The sequence below is a fragment of the Myotis yumanensis genome, unplaced genomic scaffold (assembly GCF_028538775.1).
Source record: "Myotis yumanensis isolate MYYU_CA2020_CCGP unplaced genomic scaffold, mMyoYum1.0.hap1 SCAF_14, whole genome shotgun sequence".
Taxonomy (NCBI): Eukaryota; Metazoa; Chordata; class Mammalia; order Chiroptera; family Vespertilionidae; genus Myotis; species Myotis yumanensis.
In genome coordinates this window covers 29697160-29715376 of record NW_027223765.1, presented here as the reverse complement: position 1 = coordinate 29715376, position 18217 = coordinate 29697160, and the positions used below count along the sequence as shown (strand labels likewise).

At 52.7% G+C, this 18217-nt stretch overlaps 1 protein-coding gene across 2 annotated transcripts in view; it reads right to left on the bottom strand.

The window, feature by feature from the left end:
- MRAS (muscle RAS oncogene homolog) overlaps positions 1-11209 on the bottom strand; it is a 44366-nt gene extending 33157 nt beyond the window's left edge. Inside the window, exon 1 of one of the 2 annotated variants that reach the window (XM_070433491.1) lies at positions 11046-11209. The gene's annotated coding sequence lies outside the window, so the exon portion shown is untranslated. Of the gene's footprint in view, positions 1-10645; positions 10749-11045 lie in introns of those variants that run through there. The other variant, XM_070433489.1, reaches the window with a different exon arrangement.
- Positions 11210-18217: the final 7008 nt, after the last annotated feature.

Here is an 18217-nt window from a genome sequence, read left to right as displayed (position 1 = left end):
TTGCTATTATTATTCTCATTGTGTTGTAGGAACTCCTGTCAAAGTCCCCCCTCCGCCACACTGGCCAGAGGGGTGCCCGGGCCGCATGGAGCGGTGTTTTCTGATTGTCCCGAACTGCTTAGGAGAAGGGGGGGGGCGGGGGGAGGGAAAGACAGCCACTCCACCGGGAGGCCCAGCCACTCAGCTGGACGAAGCATTACTGCTGGGCCACCCCAGGGCTCAACAGGAAGCACATTTTACTTCTGACGACAGAGGAATAATCGCGACCCGCAGCCCGTGCTGGCTTGTCTCAGGAGTGCAGATAAAGGGAAAAGCTGATCCCCAGCGCTCTTGCTGGTTCCTACTGCGGGTAAAGGTGTGGGACTGGGGTGCAGAACTCCTGTTTAGGCAAGTCCTTTTTTTAAAAAAAGATTAGATAGATAGATAGATAGATAGATTGATTGATTTCAGAGAGGGAGGGGGAGAGGGAGAGAGAGAGATAAACTTCAATGATGAGAGAGAAACATTGATCGGCTGCCTCCTGCATGCCCCCTACTGGGGATCGAGCCAGCAACCTGGGCACGCATTGAACCCGGGACCCTTCAGTCCGCAGGCCGACGCTCTGTCCACTGAACCAAATCAGCCAGGGCTTTAGCCAAGTCCTTTAATGGCTCTTTTCAGATATAAAAGGACAGGCCTACAGCCTAGTCTAAATAGCTGTCATTATTGCTCTGCAGTCAAAAGTAATGGAAAATTGGAGTTTTCAGAAGTTCTGGGGATACTGTCCAGGAAAATTGGCCCCTGGAAAACGGCAGTCAACGGAGCTTGAGGAGACAGCCAGCCAGCGAGAAATTCTCCAAGGGCGTGAGCAGGAAAGGCGCTGTCTGAGGAGCTTAACTTCTGCCCTGTTCTGAGCAGTGGGCGACCCCTTTCTACACGTGGTGGAAGCTGTTACAGACAACAGCCTCGTTGCTTGGTGAAGCTCAGGAAATGAGGAAGCCAATGACTACTGTGCGCATGCAAAGCGCGGCAGCTGACCCTGCCGAGGCCAGGCGGCCAGCGGGCACAGGCCCCACCCGAAACCCCTAGAAATACTGCAGATTTTGTCAATGCTTGACTAATTTTTTTTTTTTTTTTTTAAATAATATACTCAGAGCACTTCTACAAGGAGAAATCCTTTGGGAAGAACGAAGAAATATTGGGGGAACCACCTCCCCAGTTCCACAAGTGTGGGCTGGGGCCGGACCCCATATAACTGGGCTAGAGCAAAAAGAGGGACAGGTGGCTGGGACATCTGGCCCCTGTCATAAACATGGCAAAGGAGGCTCACAGCATGGGGGACTAGCCCAAGGTTACAGACACCACAGCGAGGGCAGAAATTGGAGCTCACGCCCATGTCCCGGCCCACTTTCCTGTGGGTCTGCTGAGGAAGGAAGGACGGACTGAGGGCTCCCTACGGCCCCTCTGGCTGCCAGTTCTGCAGCCCTGCTGGTGGGCCCAGACCCCTGCCTGGGGCCCACTCCTGCCACACAGAGGCCCACCCAGCCCTCCGCCCAGCTACCCTACTCACACCAACCCCAACAGAAAAAGCCCCTGTTACACGCTTTGTTAGAACGGTTATTTTGTTAAAGTGCCAAGTGACCTGCTCCTGCTCCCCCTATCCATGCCTCCAGCCGGCCCCAGTTGGAGTCCAGAAGTAAAACAAAGGCTTTGTTTCTTTATTTTGATTTCCTCCGTGAAATCTCAAACATGCAGGAAACACCCACCCAGTCCCAGAGAAGTGGACTCGGGCCGCTGTCCGCTTCGGGAGGGTGGGTTTGGGGGTCAGGGAGGGGGGTGGGTGCGAAGGCTCTGATGCCAGCTGCCCTTAGCTCCCCGGAGTGCCACCAGGACACCTGGGGCCTGGCTTCCTTCGCAGGAAACGAAGGGCCTGGGTGTGAGGGGCAGGAGGCCGTCCCAGCTGTGCTCCCAAGCCTCTGGACCTGAGGAATGTGGGTGTGGAGGGATGGCTGGGAAGACACATCTCATACAAGTCATGTTTTTCCCCCCATAGATGCCCCAAGGCTTCGGGACAGCGGCTCCACCCTTTCCCATCATCTCCGGCTCCAATAAAGCAGCCATTGAAAGAAGAGCATGACAGGCTATTTCGGGCTGCTGAGCCTGCTTGTGAGAGAATGGTCCTCGCCAGGAAAGATGGGTTTGCCTCCATCTCTTCCTTGGGACCTCGCTTCCACTGGAGTGAGAATGTAAGGGCTGAATCTGTGGGTTATCTAAAAAGGGAGATTTTCAAGAAGCTATGTTGAAAATTGAAACGATAAAACGAAAATCCTTACACTGAATGAAAATTAACTTTGCTTTTGAAACGATCATAGAATGCTTTGGGGAGGCGAGGGGCCGAGGCCTCCCAACCCCACCACACCTTCAGCAACCTCCACGCAGCTCCACTGCCTACGGACACTTTCACTTTTCGTCTGGGTCCCTGGTACACGAGGGGCAGCCTAACACACAGTAGGTAGAGCAGGTTTTTTAAAAACAGAACTTTCCTTTAAAAAGTGGGCCTGCATACTCTACCCAGCAAAACTATCATTTAGAATTGAAGGTCAGATCAAGAGCTTCACAGATAAGGAAAAGCTAAAGGAGTCCATCACCACCAAACCAGGATTATATGAAATGCTGAAAGGTATTCTTTAAGAAGGGGAAGAAGAAGAAAAAGGTAAAGATACAAATTATGAACAACAAAGTGACAACAAATACATATCTATCAACAAGTGAATCTAAAAATCAAGTGAATAAAAAATCTGATGAACAGAATTAACTGGTGAATATAATAGAATCAGGGGCATAGAAAGGGAGTGGACTGACAGTTCTCAGGGGGAAGGGGTGTGGGGGGTGCGGGAAGAGACTGGCCAAAAATCGTACACCTAAGGACGAGGACAGTGGGGGTGGGGGTAAGGGCATGGGGTGGGGTGGGGTGGGAACTGGGTGGAAAAAAAAAAAAGTGGGCCTGCAGCCTCATTGCAAATAAAAGGTTTGGCAGACTTCGGGAGACACTCTTCTGGTTCATTGGCCTGTTGATTCCTATGCAGAGCAACACAACGAGCATTCCTCCAGTTTTGTAGTGTATTTTAATATGTGGTAGGACTAGCCCAGCCGTGGGCAAACTATGGCCCGCGGGCCGGATCTGGCCCGTTTGAAATGAATAAAACTAAAAAAAAAACAAAACCCGTACCCTTTTATGTAATGATGTTTACTTTGAATTTATATTAGTTCACACAAACACTCCATCCATGCTTTTGTTCGGGCCCTCCGGTCCAGTTTAAGAACCCATCGTGGCCCTCGAGTCAAAAAGTTTGCCCACGGCTGGACTAGCCCCTTCCTACTTACGAAAGGGTCTATCAGCAAGGGAATAAAATGCTCAGATCTGATTTTGAGATACTTCATTTTGGTTAACTTTAGGATAGATGGGGGGCGGGGGGCGGGTTAAATTAGAGATAGAGCGCCCTGGCCGGGTAGTTCGTTTGGTTGGAGCATCGTCCCGATGTGCCAAGGTGATGGGTCCGATCCCCAGTCAGGGCACACACAGGAATCAGCCAACGAATGCATGGATAAGGGGAGCAACAAACCGATCTCTCTCTCTCTCTCTCTCCCTCCCTCCCTCCCTCCCTCTCCCTTCCTCTCTCTCTAAGATCAGTAAATTTAAAGTTACTTTTAAATTAGCGATAGAGAAGCCGTTCCAATGCTATTGAGAGATGTTAAGTGATCTAAGTGAGAGATGTTAAGGCTGGAGCCAAAGGAGAGATGGTTAGAAATAATGGGAGGAGTTTAAGAAATAACCAAAACCATCAATATTTGGGAAAGAGTAGGTGTGTACACATAACATGCATGCATATTTGTGTGTAGTCAAATGAATTGGTTTTCTAATATGTTTAACTGCCTTCACTGGTACAGTCCCTGATCACTTCTATGGGGAGACAAACCCCAACAAAGCAGGTTCTCTCAAGGTCTTCGGGCCCCAGCCCTCGCTGGCTTTGCAGCATCCCCATCCGAGGGAGGGAGGGGGACACAGGCAGGGACAGAAAACATTTCCACTCCTTCTTACCACTTAATAAAGAGAACGAGGGGGCCACCTCAGGTCCCTAGTGTTTTACTGTGCAATCAGTTCAGATCTTTGCTCCTGATGGTGCCTGACTCCCTGCAGATGGGGCGTGTGGACGGCTTTTCCAGAAGCATTCGCATCGTCCCTGCCCAGCTTTTAAAAGCACTGCTCTGCTAGCTGCTCTAACCCAAGCTCCAGCCCCACGCGAGCGGGATGGCATCAGCTCCGGCGTGGAGGCAGCCGGGGGTGGAAAGCAGAAGGTGTGAGCAGTTGGGTGAGAAACGTCTCCTGCTGTCATGGAGCGCTCGCACCCTCTGCGGCTGGGGAGCCACCTCGCCCTCGCCCTCCCCCCGGACCAGGGGCCAGGCACCCTCTTTCTGGGAAGGCTGAGGAAAGGGAAACATGGAAAGGTGAAGTTAGGGATTAGAAAGGTTCTAGGTTGGACTGCAGACTTCCTTCCTTTAATGTTTCTACTCCAATACTTTAGAATAGAAACTGTATTTTGTTAAAGACCTTGTAAGTGAGCTGCTCATCGAATCGTTGTCATCTAATTATAAAATGAAAATCATGTTTATTCTCTCTCTTTTCCAAATATACACACCCACCGTGTAAACGACAGTTCTGTTTGCGCAGCTGCCGCTACATTACGCTCTGCGGTCTGGCCTGAGCCCACAGGGTGAAGGCAGATGTTCTCTGAGAGTAAATCCACTTTTCTGAAAAGGGTTAAATCCAAAAATGCATACTCATCCTCCTCCCCTGCGGCTCCTCCCAGCGTGGCCAGAGGCAGCGAAAGGATCCAGCAACAACCTCCATGGACAAACCAGGAGGGGTTTTCATTGACCCAGCTGAGGATCTGAGCTGAAAGAGCCGGCACGTGGGAACCCCGGAGCCAGGCTCCGAAAGCCGCCGCAGGCTGAGGACCCCCACACCGAAGACGAGGGGTGTGTTTTAGGTCCTACACCAGCAATGAAAAGGGCCACGTGGGCAATAGGTAGATGGTATTTATTATACGATCCCTTATGGCTTTGCTTTTTATTTTTTAAAACTCAAAAAATATACCAAGTGCACAAATGATTTAGGGGCTCGTGATGGACTGTACGATTAGTGACAGCCCTGGCCGGGTGGCTCAGTAGGTTGGAGTGTTGTCCCGTACACCAAATGGTTGAGGGTTTGATTCTCTGTCAGGGCACATACCTGGGGTGTGCGATACGATCTGGTTGGGGTGTGTGGGGGAAGCAGCAGATCGATGCTTCTCTCTCACATCAATGTTTCTTTCTCTCTCTCCCTCACTCCCCCCCCCCCCCCCTAAAATCAATGAAAACATATCCTCAGGTGAGAATTTTAAAAAAAGATAAGTGAGTGTCAGGGAAACCCACTGTCATCGGGGTCCTCTCTCCGCCTCTGCCAGCAGCCACGCCGGCACCTCTGTGGCTTCTGCTGCCGCCTACGTCCTGTGCTCCCTCCTTTCTCTCCGGAGACCTCTGCTCCACGCTTCGCTGATTACATGTGGCCAGGCCCCAGGACATGTCCCGTGAGCAGCAGGAGAGAAGGGACGTGCGGCTTTGGGTTCTCCAGTGCTGGGAGCAGTACTGGGTGACAGGAGCACCTGCTGTGGGACCAAGCAGGGTCCTTCCGGCCTCCTCTCTCCGGCTGGGGCTGTGGGTGGCCTGCTTAGCCTCCCTGGGCCTCAGTTTCCTCATCTGTAAAAGGCTAATGGTAAAATTATAAAATAAAATGGCGAATAGAGAGAGCCTGGCCCATGAGTCTTCTTTGTTGCAGGAAAGACGGGAAGGAGGAAGGGTGGGGAGGGAAGGAGGGAGGGCGGAGCGGGCGGACATACAGAGAGGCTGTCTTTAAACCCCGCCGTTTGAGGAGCAGTTGACGAAAGTGGAGCTGCCGGTGCTGGAGGAAAGCATGGTTGTCACAGGTTTGTGTGGGACAGATCCAGGGGGACCGCTCGCGTGAGGAAGGAAAAGACTTTGCAAGGGTGACAGCCCCCCGGATGGAGGGGCCCGACTTGGACAACAAGCTCCCTGCGTCTAGAAGGGTCCAGCTGAAGCCCACAGGCTGCACTGCAGGGAGGCCTCCCCTGCTGAAGGTTTCGCAGCCTGAACTCAAGAGGTCACTTAAAAATCTTCCTTTAGCCTTAGTCGGAGCTAAATATCCATTAAAAAAAAAAAAAAAAGGCTTGAGGTGATGCCTGCATTTTTTGTAAGTGTAAACACGTCTCTAACTAATAAAAGCTGTGTGTGACCCACCTAAGATCACGGCGCTCACCACGGAGAAATATGCTCTCTGGGTCTGAATCCAGTGCACACAGGCTCCAGGGGGCCCCGCCGGGGCTATCAGCTTGTTATCTGAAGGCTGCCTGAATGCTGATAATGCTCTTCATTTTTATAACCCTTTCTGGTTTCCCAAGCATGCTCTCATCTGTGTATTTCATCTAATCCCCATGACAACCCCGAGGGCTCCGCCGAGAAGTCACAGATGGTGCCTGGGCCCCTGCAGCACGGGACCCACCCGAGGCCCTACAGATAGTCACAGAGGCACGGAACCAGAGCTCAGAGCTCGCAACTGCCCACCCCACCCTCCTGCATGCTGCACAGCCAAATCCTTTCCTGGTGCTCCCCAAAACCTTCCCCAGTGCTCCCCAAAACCTCATTAGCAAAACATTAGGTGTAAATTTAGATAGGCACATGCCAGGCTCTTTTGATGAGACCCAGGATGTCACGTCAACAACCGGTAATGACCCACACTGTCATTTGGCCATTGGCCATCAGCAGGCCTCTCTGAGTAAGCCACCAAGAATACTGAAGGACAATGAGTACTAAAGGACATGGCTACTTAGGACCCCTGCAGAGAGATGGCTGCAGAAGGCTGCCTCGGGTCATGCTAACAGGTTAAAAGGGCCTAGGGGCTCAGTGGTGGGGGCCAGGCCAAGGAGGGCCAGGGGGTGGAGTCTCTGAGAATAGGCAGGACAACCTCATCACAGGCAGCAGGAACGCTACCCAGAAGAGTGGAGACGGGCACAGGGAATGCGTGGCAGGTACCAAGAAGTGCAACCGTGGCTGTCTGAAGCATGAGGCGGCGGCAGCACCGCTGGCTCTATGGTCAGTTCCGCAAGACAGACCCGCTGGCGGGCTGCATAGACTTCAGCTCAGGCTGAGAACTGACAACCGTCCACTCTGTTTCCATTCTTGTCACTGCCTCTAACACGAAGGCATGCTGGCCTGGCCGGAAGGCAGAGGGACACCGTAAGTCCTAGGTCAGTGGTCGGCAAACTACGGCTTGGCAAACCGCGGCTCGCGAGCCACATGCGGCTCTTTGGCCCCTTGAGTGTGGCTCTTCCACAAAATACCGTCTTCTGCGCATGGGCCACGAAGTTTCAATCGCACTGTACGTACGCACCTGTACGTGATATTTTGTGGAAGAGCCACACTCAAGGGGCCAAAGAGCCGCATGTGGCTCGAGAGCCGCGGTTTGCCGACCACTGTCCTAGGTAAACACCACTGAAGTAACATGGCTTAGACCAGGGGCTCTAACTGTGACCCAGCCCTCGTTTTCAGAAGATCCATGAAGCCTCGGAACTGTATGCCCAACTTTGTACATCTGAGCAACTTTTCTCTGGGCTTCTCCCTGGCATGGTTAAGAGGCTGTGGCCCAAGAAAGTAAAATCCACTGCTCTGTACCTCAGACCCTCAGCCTACTTGGCTGCCTGTTCCATGCAAGAACTTGCTGGAAGTGGCACTAACAACCATCCCAATCCCTGTTTATAGAGACCTCATGTGAGCTGAGAGCATCTTTGGGAGATCTAAAGTCTGCTTAACCCACCAGTACTTGGGTTTTATTATTTGCAGCCAAAAGCATCCCCACTGACCCAGTACCATAGGGCCCAGTGACATCACCCAAGACTCGTACGAGGGTTGGCAAGGCCTCAGCGCCCACCAACAGAATTCCTCTCAATGCTCAGCCTCTAGAGCAGCGGTTCTCAACCTGTGGGTTGCGACCTCTTTGGGGGTTGAACTACCCTTTCACAGGGGTCACCTAAATACATCCTGCATATCAGATACTTACATCACGATTCATAACAGTAGCAAAATTACAGTTATGAAGTAGCAACGAAAATAATTTTACGGTTGGGGGTCACCACAACATGAAGAACTGTATTAAAGGGTCGCGGCATTAGGAAGGTTGAGTCTAGAGAATGGGCACCTGCCAAAGGGCGCTCCCCCAGCTCCTTCCTCTTTCTCCTCCCCAGACGAAGGTAACTGTGCCTCCCAGCCAGCCAGATGCCTGCCCTGGGCCTGGAACTCCGTGCACACCCTGCGGACACCTGAGGACATTCCCGCTTTGCACAGGAAGGTGCTCCCACTTGGTTCCCGTGCGTATGGGTTGTATAAACGACGCCATGCCCCTGAGCAGGTATGTTTTCAATCGCTTGCAGGGAGGCACCCTCCATCGGGGGGCATTTCATGGGTAGAACCATGATTACACCAGATGTGGAATATAAAATGGAGGTCGCACTTCCCTGAGAACGCGCTCGATCCAGCAGGCTGGCCAACATGTGATTCTGACTGATGTCAGAGCCAGCCGCCCGGGAGCTGGTTCAGTCCATCGGAGCCCAGCGGTTCCCCCTGGTTCCAGGATCACTGGCGCCCGGGAAGCAACCCCAGGGATCACACACTTGTCACTTTATAGGCAGCTCAGATCGCTGAAAGCATGAAACATCTGCGGCTAGAGCCAATAATAAAATAAAAGTTATACCCGTCACAAAAATGTCTTATGCAGATGAAAACAGGAGTTGTGGAAAAATACAAGCTGCCTGATGCCGGAGCAAAGCTGGCAACTCCGGGAGGCTGTGGATTGCCTCACAGGGCTCCGCAAGGGCCCCGGCCCCCCTCCCCAGAAAGAGGCTGGCAGACCCTGCCGCTTTGAAAACCCCAGAGCATCAAAGCCCCACACCTCCTGCCCTGGCAGGGAAAGGACAAACGACACCGTCAACCACAGACGGAGACTCCGGCCGACTGGCCGCTGGACCGCGAGAACAGACCATGGGTAAAAGCTGTGGCCTGAAACATATTCAACCCCGGTCAGCAGGGACATGCAATTTACAGGAAATTAGGAGACTTACAAAATGTGAGCCAGCTCGAGGTTCTTCCTTCAGAAGAGCAGGAGAAAGTCTAAGAACTGTCTCCGTGAAAGTGCATTGTTCACAGTGAAGCCCCTGACACGTGTCGGTTATTAATACAAACAGCTCACCACCCCACACTCCAACTCACCAGGGGATGGCCATAGAGCAAAAGTGTAACACAGGCTGCACCTGGAGCCTTCGAGCCCAGGACAGCTGGACCCTCCCCGCTGCCTGCTCAAAGCCTGATCCCAGACAGGATGGTGGGCATGTGATGGGCCCTTTGAGCCCCAGTTCACACACACACACACACACACACACACACCCGCCTATGTGGGTGATAATAAAACCTTTCTGAAGGAGTCTCCTCAGATGATGAGCAAGCACGTCCCTGTCTGGGCTGCGTGTGCCCTGATGGCTGCTCTGTCAGCAGAGCCTCAGGGTCTTCCCAGTCAGATCTCCTCATCACTCCCGCTGCCAGGAAGGTCACTCTTTTGCCGCCACAAGTCTGAGCCTTGTCGGTCACCCTCTCCGTCAGGTCCAGGGGCAGAGCTGGGTCCTGGAGCGGCAGGAACCATTCCAGCCCCGAGCTCTGTGACCAGGGCCACGATGAGAGTGGCTCTTGTCCACCTCTCCAGACGCGGCCAGCACAGACCTCGGGTCCGGCCACAGGCTAACTGGGCGTCCAGTGCCCAGGCTCCTGCCAGGCATCAACTCCTCTAGGAGGCCCTCGCGGACCTTCCACACTGTCTGCTCCCAGAAACCCTAAGCTTCCCGGAGCCCAGGACCGACCACGCTGAGCTGTGGCTCATTGCTCCCGGTCCTTCCCCGCGAGCAGCAGCTGGCACTGCCCCCCCCCCCCCCCACACACACACCCACGGTGGGCGCCCCAGCCAGGTCTGGTCAATGAATGAGCCCAGCCCGACCTGTGAGCAGAGCCCCGCGCGCAGGGAAGGCTTGTTGATGAAGAAGGTGCTGTTTGTTATTCAGCTGGATCTGACAACTCCTCCCGCGGATCCCAGCGCTCGTCAACGCCATTTTAGAAGGGGAGAAAGCGCCCCCCCCACCCCACCCCTCCCCATCCCCACCCCACCGCACCCCAGCCCCGCTACCCACCACCCCGCGGGGTCTCGCCGGGGCAAACAAGGAACCCAAGTGCGGTTATCACAACAGAGGCTTTGGGGGCGGCGGCCAGGCCCTCCCCACCGGAGTCTCACTCTTGGCCGATTTCACGATCGCACACCGTTATTCGGGAGCCTGGGGTGGGGGCCCAAAGCCACTCGGCGTCAGCCCCGGAGCGCACGCAGCTAGGAGCGCGCGGCCCGGCCGGGGGCGGCCACACCTCCAGCCCCGGAACAAAGCGCCCGCCCGGACCGGGGGCCGCGCGGCCGGGCCCCTTCCCCTCTCCTCCCCGCGGGTCCCCGCCTGCCCCGACCACTCACCGCACGCTCCAGCCCTGGCGGGGCTCCGGCCTCAGGTCGCCTCCTTCATGCTCCAGCCGGACTGACGGCTGCTGGCCCGCCGGCCCGCCGGCGGCTCTGGCCAGTCCCCACCCCGGCGCCTCCTTAAAGCGACCGCGCCGCCCGAGCGCGCCCCGAGCGCCTGCCGCGCGGCGCATTCCTTATATTGCAACAGCGCTGCTAAAAATAGAGCGCGGCTGGGCGCGGGGGGAGCCGGCCCCCAGCGGCGACCCCGCCGGGCCCGCCTGCACCCCGGCGCCCGCCCGCGCGGCCCGCGAAGTGCCAGCCTCCGGTGCGGACTCCCCCGGCCCCGGCAGGGCGCGCGAGCCTGACCACAGCACAGGCCGGCGCTGCCGCCTCCCCCGCGGCCCCGCGCACTTACCCGGGTCCGACGCGCGGTGCCGCGAAGCAGGCTTTAAGGCGGACGCAGAAAGGGAATTCGTCCGGCCCCTTTAAGGGCCTCTGCGCTCCGACCTTTAAATCTCCGCTCCGCCCGGCCAACTTCTGAGCCGCCCCGGTCCTCGGCGACCGGGATCGCCACCCTCGCCGGTTCCCCGAGAATCCCGGGGCGTGTGTCTTCTGGATCCTGCCTCCAGGGCCGCCCTTCCCTCCGGGTGCACCATGCCTGGGCTCAAAGTTCGTTCATTGGGACGCGGCTGGGACAGGCGACACTCACGCTCCGTTTCATTGTTTCGGTTCCGCTAACTCCTCCACGGGCGTCATTTTCCCTCTTTTAAAAATAAAGGTACAATTCGCATACCATAAAATTCCACCCTTTACTCAATTTAGTGGTTTGTAGTGCATTCCCAAAAGTTGCGCAACCCTCACCATGATCAATTTCCAGAACATTTTCATAACCCCCTCCCCAAGGAACTGTGCCCATTTGCAGTCACTCCTCCTTTCCGCCCCCCCCCTGACGCCTCACCGCCCCCCGCCCCACCCTCCACACACACTCCCTGGAAACCACCAACCTAAGTTTTAAATTTTGCCAGTTCAGGACATTTCGTATGTTGAATCATACAACATGTGGTCTTTTGTGACCAGCTTCTTACACGTTGCACAATGCTCTCAAGGTTTATCTACGTTGCAGCATGTGGGAGCACGTCATTCCATTTCATGACAGAACAGTATTCCATCGTATGTGTACACCACCTTTTGTTTACCCACTCATCAGCTGATGGACAGTTAGGTTGCTTGTGCTTTGGGGTTATCCTATATAATAAAAGCCTAATATGCTAAGTGTCCAGTCAGCCATTCAACAAATCAAAGTGTAATATGCTAATGATATGCTAAGGATGTTCAACTGCTTGCTATGGCGCACTGACCACCAGGGGGCAGACGCTCCAACCAATAGTTTAGCTTGCTCCTGGGGTCCCGCCCATCCAGGACTAAGCTAGATGGGCCAGACAGCCCTGGAGCCCTCCTGCCATCTCTCCCTGGCTAGCCAACCTCCGTGTCCCTCCCCAGCCCCAACCCGTGCACTGATGGAGTTCCTCAGTCTGGCCTGCACCCTCTCACAATCTGGGACCCCTCGGGGGATGTCAGAGAGCCGGTTTTGGCCCAATCCCGAAGGCCAGGCCGAGGGACCCCACTGGTGCACGAATTCGTGCACCGGGCCTTTAGTTATAAATAAAGCTGCTATAAACATTCCTGTAGAAGTCTTTGTATGAACATGTTTTCACTTTGGATATACACTTAGAAGTAGAATTGTGGGTCATGTGCTAACTACGTTTAACATGTTGAGGACTCCCCCAACTGTTTTCCAGAGTGGTTGCACTGTTGGACATTCCCACCAACAATGTGTGAGAGTTTCAGCGTCTCCTCATCCTCACCAACACTTGTTACCGTCTGTCATTTTTTATTATAGCCATCCTAGGGGAGGGGGGTGAAATGGAATCACAGCGTAGTTTTGATTATCAGTGTCATTTCTGAGGATGCTCTTTTTGTGGGTGGACCTTGATGATGACTTGGAACCAACGTTACACACCCAGGGAACCCAACCCCTTATCATTTTGAGAGCTTTGCCCTCCACCCCAGGCCTGAAGGGACCTCACCTCCCTGAGTCCTTCGTGCCACACTGGGGCTCCCAATTTGATGCCGGTTTTCAGTGGCATTCCAGGAGCCATGCAGCCATTTGGATGAGAGCCACTGTGCCCCCGCGTCCCCACTTCCACCTGCTGCTCTGAAGGCCCCATGGACCCCTAGACCCCGTGGCAGGGGGAGTGGACTGGGTGCCATCAAGAGTTGTTACCTTGGTAGGGAGTAGCAGAACTGGTCGAGGAGGGGGCTCGAGGGACAGATGTTCATCTTGGCTGGCTGGGTCTTGCTCCAGAACCTGCCCTTTCTTCCCCTTCCGTTTACCACAGGCCTGGGGGGCGAGGGTCTGTGGGTTTTGGTTGTCTGTCAGTCCCTCCTGGGCCCTGACTGGCACCGTGGCCAGACTGGTGCCCCCAGCTTGAGCTGAGACGTCTGCACAAGAGTGTTTAAAAGATTTGCCTTTATACCACGTTCATATCCAAATCTTCAATAAACTGTCTCTTCGGAAATTGAATTTAAACAGCTACCAGTAGTAATCACGCACCGGTACCTGAGACTCTCTGATGGTGAGTTAAACCCTGCAGGCTGTGGCTGGGGTCTTACAACACGGCACCTGTCCCATCTGGGCTGCCTCCTCTGCTCTTTAGAACCTAAAACACAACATGGCTCCGTTGCTGGCAAATAGAAGCTTCAGAGAACGGTCACTGAGCAGAAAAGTGAGGCCTGGTTTGAGAGTTCATTCACCCAGTAAACACTACCAGAGCGCCTATTGTGTATCAGGTGCTATGTAGCACCTACTGTGTATCAGGACCTACCTCCGAGCAAACTCAGAGTGCCACCAAGGCACAAGGGTATGGAAGAGAGAGGCACCAGGAGGGCCACAGGATCCCAGAAGACGAGTACCTAAGCCAATGCAGGGAGGTGGTGAGTGCCAGGGCAGGCTTTCTGTGAGAGGGGAGGATTGAACCAGGGACTGAAAGACAAATAGCCATCAGCTAGGCTGCTGAGAGACAGAAAACCTTATATGCTGAGGCATGAGTGAGCTGAAATCTTTCCAAAAATTCCTGCAGATCTGCATGGCTGAGCAGGTGTGTTTGGGGCCTGGTAGAAGGCCAGACTCCTGGCCAGAAACCCAGGCAGGACTCAGGCCCAAGTTCCAGGTCCTGAGGTCCAAGGCCAGCCACAGGCCTGGAGCCAGCGCCTGGAATGGGGTAAACATCAGAGCCGCTGGCCTGACCCAGAGTAGAACTTTCCTGCTCAATGACATGAACGAATGTGCCTCATCCACTGTGATGTGTCCTGGGCTCGCCTCCCTGTCAGGAGGCTTGCTGAGTGCCATGCCTGAGAGCAGACCCAAGCTGGTGCCTGGGGGTTCCGTGGGAAACCTGGAGGGATGGGGCGGGGGGGACTTCAGGGCCAGGAGCCAGCCAGGTCATTGTGGCACAATCTTCCTCCAGAACTCCCTGCCCCAGCGTGGTCTGGGGGTAAAGGCAGCTCTGGGCTCCTGGACATTCATGGTGTGTGTGTGTGTGTGTGTGTGTGTGTGTGTGTAGGAGCTGGGCCGGGGGGTTGGGGGGCAGAGGATGAAAACCAAGTGGGAAAGAAGTGCTTGGAAACATTATGTATCTTGACCTAGGTGGTGGTTACATGGATATATGCAAATGTGAAAATTCATCAAGCTATGCTTTAATGATGAGCACACTTACCTGTGTTACACTGTATGTGATATACTTAAAAATTCAAATTATCCCATCTACATTCATACGTTGAATAAAATAAAAGATAGATGAAATAGATGAAAGAAGAGAAAATATCACCAAATAAGTGGAATCTACAAATAAAATAAAATGAGCAGTCTAGAACATAAAAAGCATAACAACTGAAATCAGGGACTCATTGGATTAGTGTAACAGCAGATTAAGCACAGCTGAGCACAGGATTAATGTACTGGAAAACAGATTAAGAATATATTGAAACTAAAGCACAGAAAAATGATCAATAGAAAAAGAGATAATAGTATAAAAGACATGTGGATATATTCAAATGTTTGACATTTGTATCATATCCCTGCAGTCCCAGAAGGAGAAGAGAGAGAGAGTGGGTCAGAAACGATATTCTAAGAGAAAATGGCAGAAAAATGTTCCAAAACTGGTGAAAGACATAAATTCAAGGAACTTGGTGAATTCCAAAAACAAACAAACAAAAAACCCCCTACATGTAGGCACATCATATTACATTGCAGAAAATAGGGTTAAAAATAAATTTTAAGGATTGGACATCTTTCTTCATTGAAAGAAAAAAGCTTTAATGAATGTTTTCTGGAGCTGATAAGAAGCAGAGCTTGGCCCACAGCCATTCCTGCCACGTGAGCAGTGTGACCTGGCCTCTCCACGGGGACTCCCTCAGTGACACTCGGCAGCCAACATCCGGAGCACATCTTCTCGATAATACCCAGCCCCAGCTTGCAAAACAGTGGGAGAGGGACTGCCATTTGCAGCTACATGTTTTCACGAGTCTTAGCATTTGAAATATTGTAGTAACAAAATCAGAGAAAGAAAAAAGGCCTGGGTTTTGAGCCTAAAATGCAGAGCTTGCTCATTTCAATGTAGCTCAATATTCTGAAATCCAATAGCATCATCCTATTGACAAACAAGATAGGAAACAGTTTTTAAATCCCCGATGGCTTAAATTTTAAAATATTATGTTTACATTAAAGCAAATACAGATATGGCATGTAGTATTCCAAAATGCACATACATCTTCGAGATAAATATTAGCAATGTTAGGGAATTCAGAAAGCCATTTAGCATTACGCCTTCAGTCTTCGGGGGCGGTCATTCGAGAAGCTTCGGGGACACACTGGTGGAGGAGAGTCTTTGGTAATGAGGTCTTCGTGAGTTGACTGGGATCCAGGCCTGTCTCAAAAGCTTCTTTTGTTGGACCAAATAGATGGGCAAGGAGTTGTGTTCTAAATGGGAATTTAGAAGGGAAATAGGTCCTGCTCTCCAATCTCCCAGAGGAGCCTAAACAATCAAGGGACAAAGCTCATCGCCTCTCTAGAGGTATCAGGAGCTGTGAAGGTCTGAGATGTCATCCCACGTGCAAGCTAACAAGTTAGCTTCCCACAGTTTGACGGATACTGGCAGAGGGTGTGAAACTCCTGGGTCGGAGATGAAGAATAGGTTATTACTCACAGCAATGGTAGTAGCCAGGGTATTAATATTTTAAATATTAAATGTATTGGGGTGACATTGGTTAATAGAATCATATAGGTTTCAAGGGTCCATTTCTATGGTACAAGATTTATATATTGCACTGTGTGCTCACCCTCCAAAATCAAACCAACTTCCATCACTATATGTTAGACCCTTCCAACCCCAGCACCCCACCACGCCCTTCCCTCTGGTAACCACCACACTGTTGTCCGTGTCCATGAGTTTCCGCTGGTATTAGCATTTCTGCACCGGTTTCTTCAACCTCAATCCCCGTAGAACAATGCAAAGGGGACCAGGTACATGCAATGGGTTATGTCACAGAAGAACCCTGAGCTCCGGGAATCCAAAGCTTTTAGACCAAAATGGAGTGTGCTTCCTATTGAGGGAGATACTATCTCTATCTTCCAAGGAAATAAGCAAACCTGCACTTTGCTCTGGAGCAGCGGTTCTCAACCTGTCGGTCGCGACCCCTTTGGGGGTCGAACGACCCTTTCACAGGGGTCACCTAAGACCATCGGAAAACACATATATAATTACATATTGTTTTTGTGATTAATCACTATGCTTTAATTATGTTCAATTTGTAACAATGAAAATACAACCTGCATATCAGATATTTACATGACGATTCATAACAGTAGCAAAATTACAGTTATGAAGTAGCGATGAAAATAATTTTATGGTTGGGGGTCACCACAACATGAGGAAATGTATTAAAGGGTCGCGGCATTAGGAAGGTTGAGAACCACTGGCCTAGAAGATACTACCTCTATCTCTCGAGGCTGAGCACTCCATGAACACTCCTGAAAGGGTAGTTGGGAATAAAGGCAGTTAGTGCCCTGCTCACAAATGTGCAGAAACACAAGAGCCCGCTGGAGAAATGCCAGCCAACAGGAGGACCTGTGCTCAGATCACTCTACCATGTGCAGAATGTCTCCAGTGCCACTGCCCACGTCACAGCTGCTATGGACATTCATGTCACAAGGTAAGGGGATGTCCATGTGCCTGGCTTTCTCAGGTACGTCCCTCCCGGGAGATATCCCAGGTACAGAACACCTGCGCATAAGTCCCCTACAGATGTCACGTTATTTACCTTGATGGTGTGGGTGTAGGTGTTTGACACAAAATTACTGGGATTGGAAAATCAATTAGAGCTGGAAACAGGCAGGTACCATGACCCCCGGCGCAGAAGCACCAGTTGGCAGGACCCAGGGTGTCTGGGGGTGAGGCCTCCTCAGGGTCAGAGTCTCCAGTCCCCTGGGTGTCAGCCACTCAGCACTGGCAAGCAGGACGCCACAGACAGGACACCCACAGGGGTTCACACCTGGCCCGCTGCTCCTGCAAGTCACCTGAGCCCTCTGCCACCACCCTGCTGGCTCCCAGGTGGACTCTGCTCTCTTCCTGCACTCAGGCCTGCTGGCAGATCCAGGGCAGGGGCCACCCTTCCTGTGCTCTTCTATGGCCAAAGGGCAGGCCTGAGGCTCCTCTGCCCCCTCCCCTCCTCTTCCCCAGGACTGCCCGGTGCCAGTGCTGGTTACATTTCCTGCTTTGAAAAACCAACCTCGGCCTATCTTTCTGGCCCAGCTCGTCCTTCTAGAACCATCCCACTCAAGCCTGACTGGCAAAAGCAGGCTAAGATCCTGGGGTCCCAACTACCGAGGAACCCAGAACCCACCAGGACTCAGCAGTGAGAGACACTTGGTCCATCCCCCACGTAGATAATGCCTGGATGCCTAGAGCCCATCCCAGATGCCTGATGATGGCACGTGGCGCCAAGACATCCAGCTTCTTGCAAGAAACCTCAGGGGCTGCCCCCCACTCCCCACTCCCAGGGCACAGGTCCCAGTGCTCAGAGTGGGAACCCGTGCTCCAGGGCTCTGGGTGGAGCATGAAGAGGCAGCTGGGGAAGCAAGGGAGATGGGAGGGCGGCTCCCACACATGGGGCTCCCTCCTCCACCATGAGGTGAGCGAGTGAGTATATGTAAGAGACAATAACAAGAGCACATTAGGAGGGGGAGACGAAAGCATTCTTGGTACATTCTTCCGAAAACAAAGCACAAAAGTAAAATAAAGACTACGCAGAGCAAAAAGAAAATGTTCCTGGGTCGCAGAAGGGTTTCCCTTGAGCAAATCACCCCCTTGTGGCAATGAATGTGACTTGCAGGAGGAAGAAAAAGGTTTTGTTTTTCCATCTTTTAGAATCTGAAACGCTGTAGTAACCCTTAACGTTAGAACTTTTTGCATTAAACAAAGCGAAATTAACAAAAAAAGGACTTCCCTTAGGGTAGGTCTAATTAAAGCA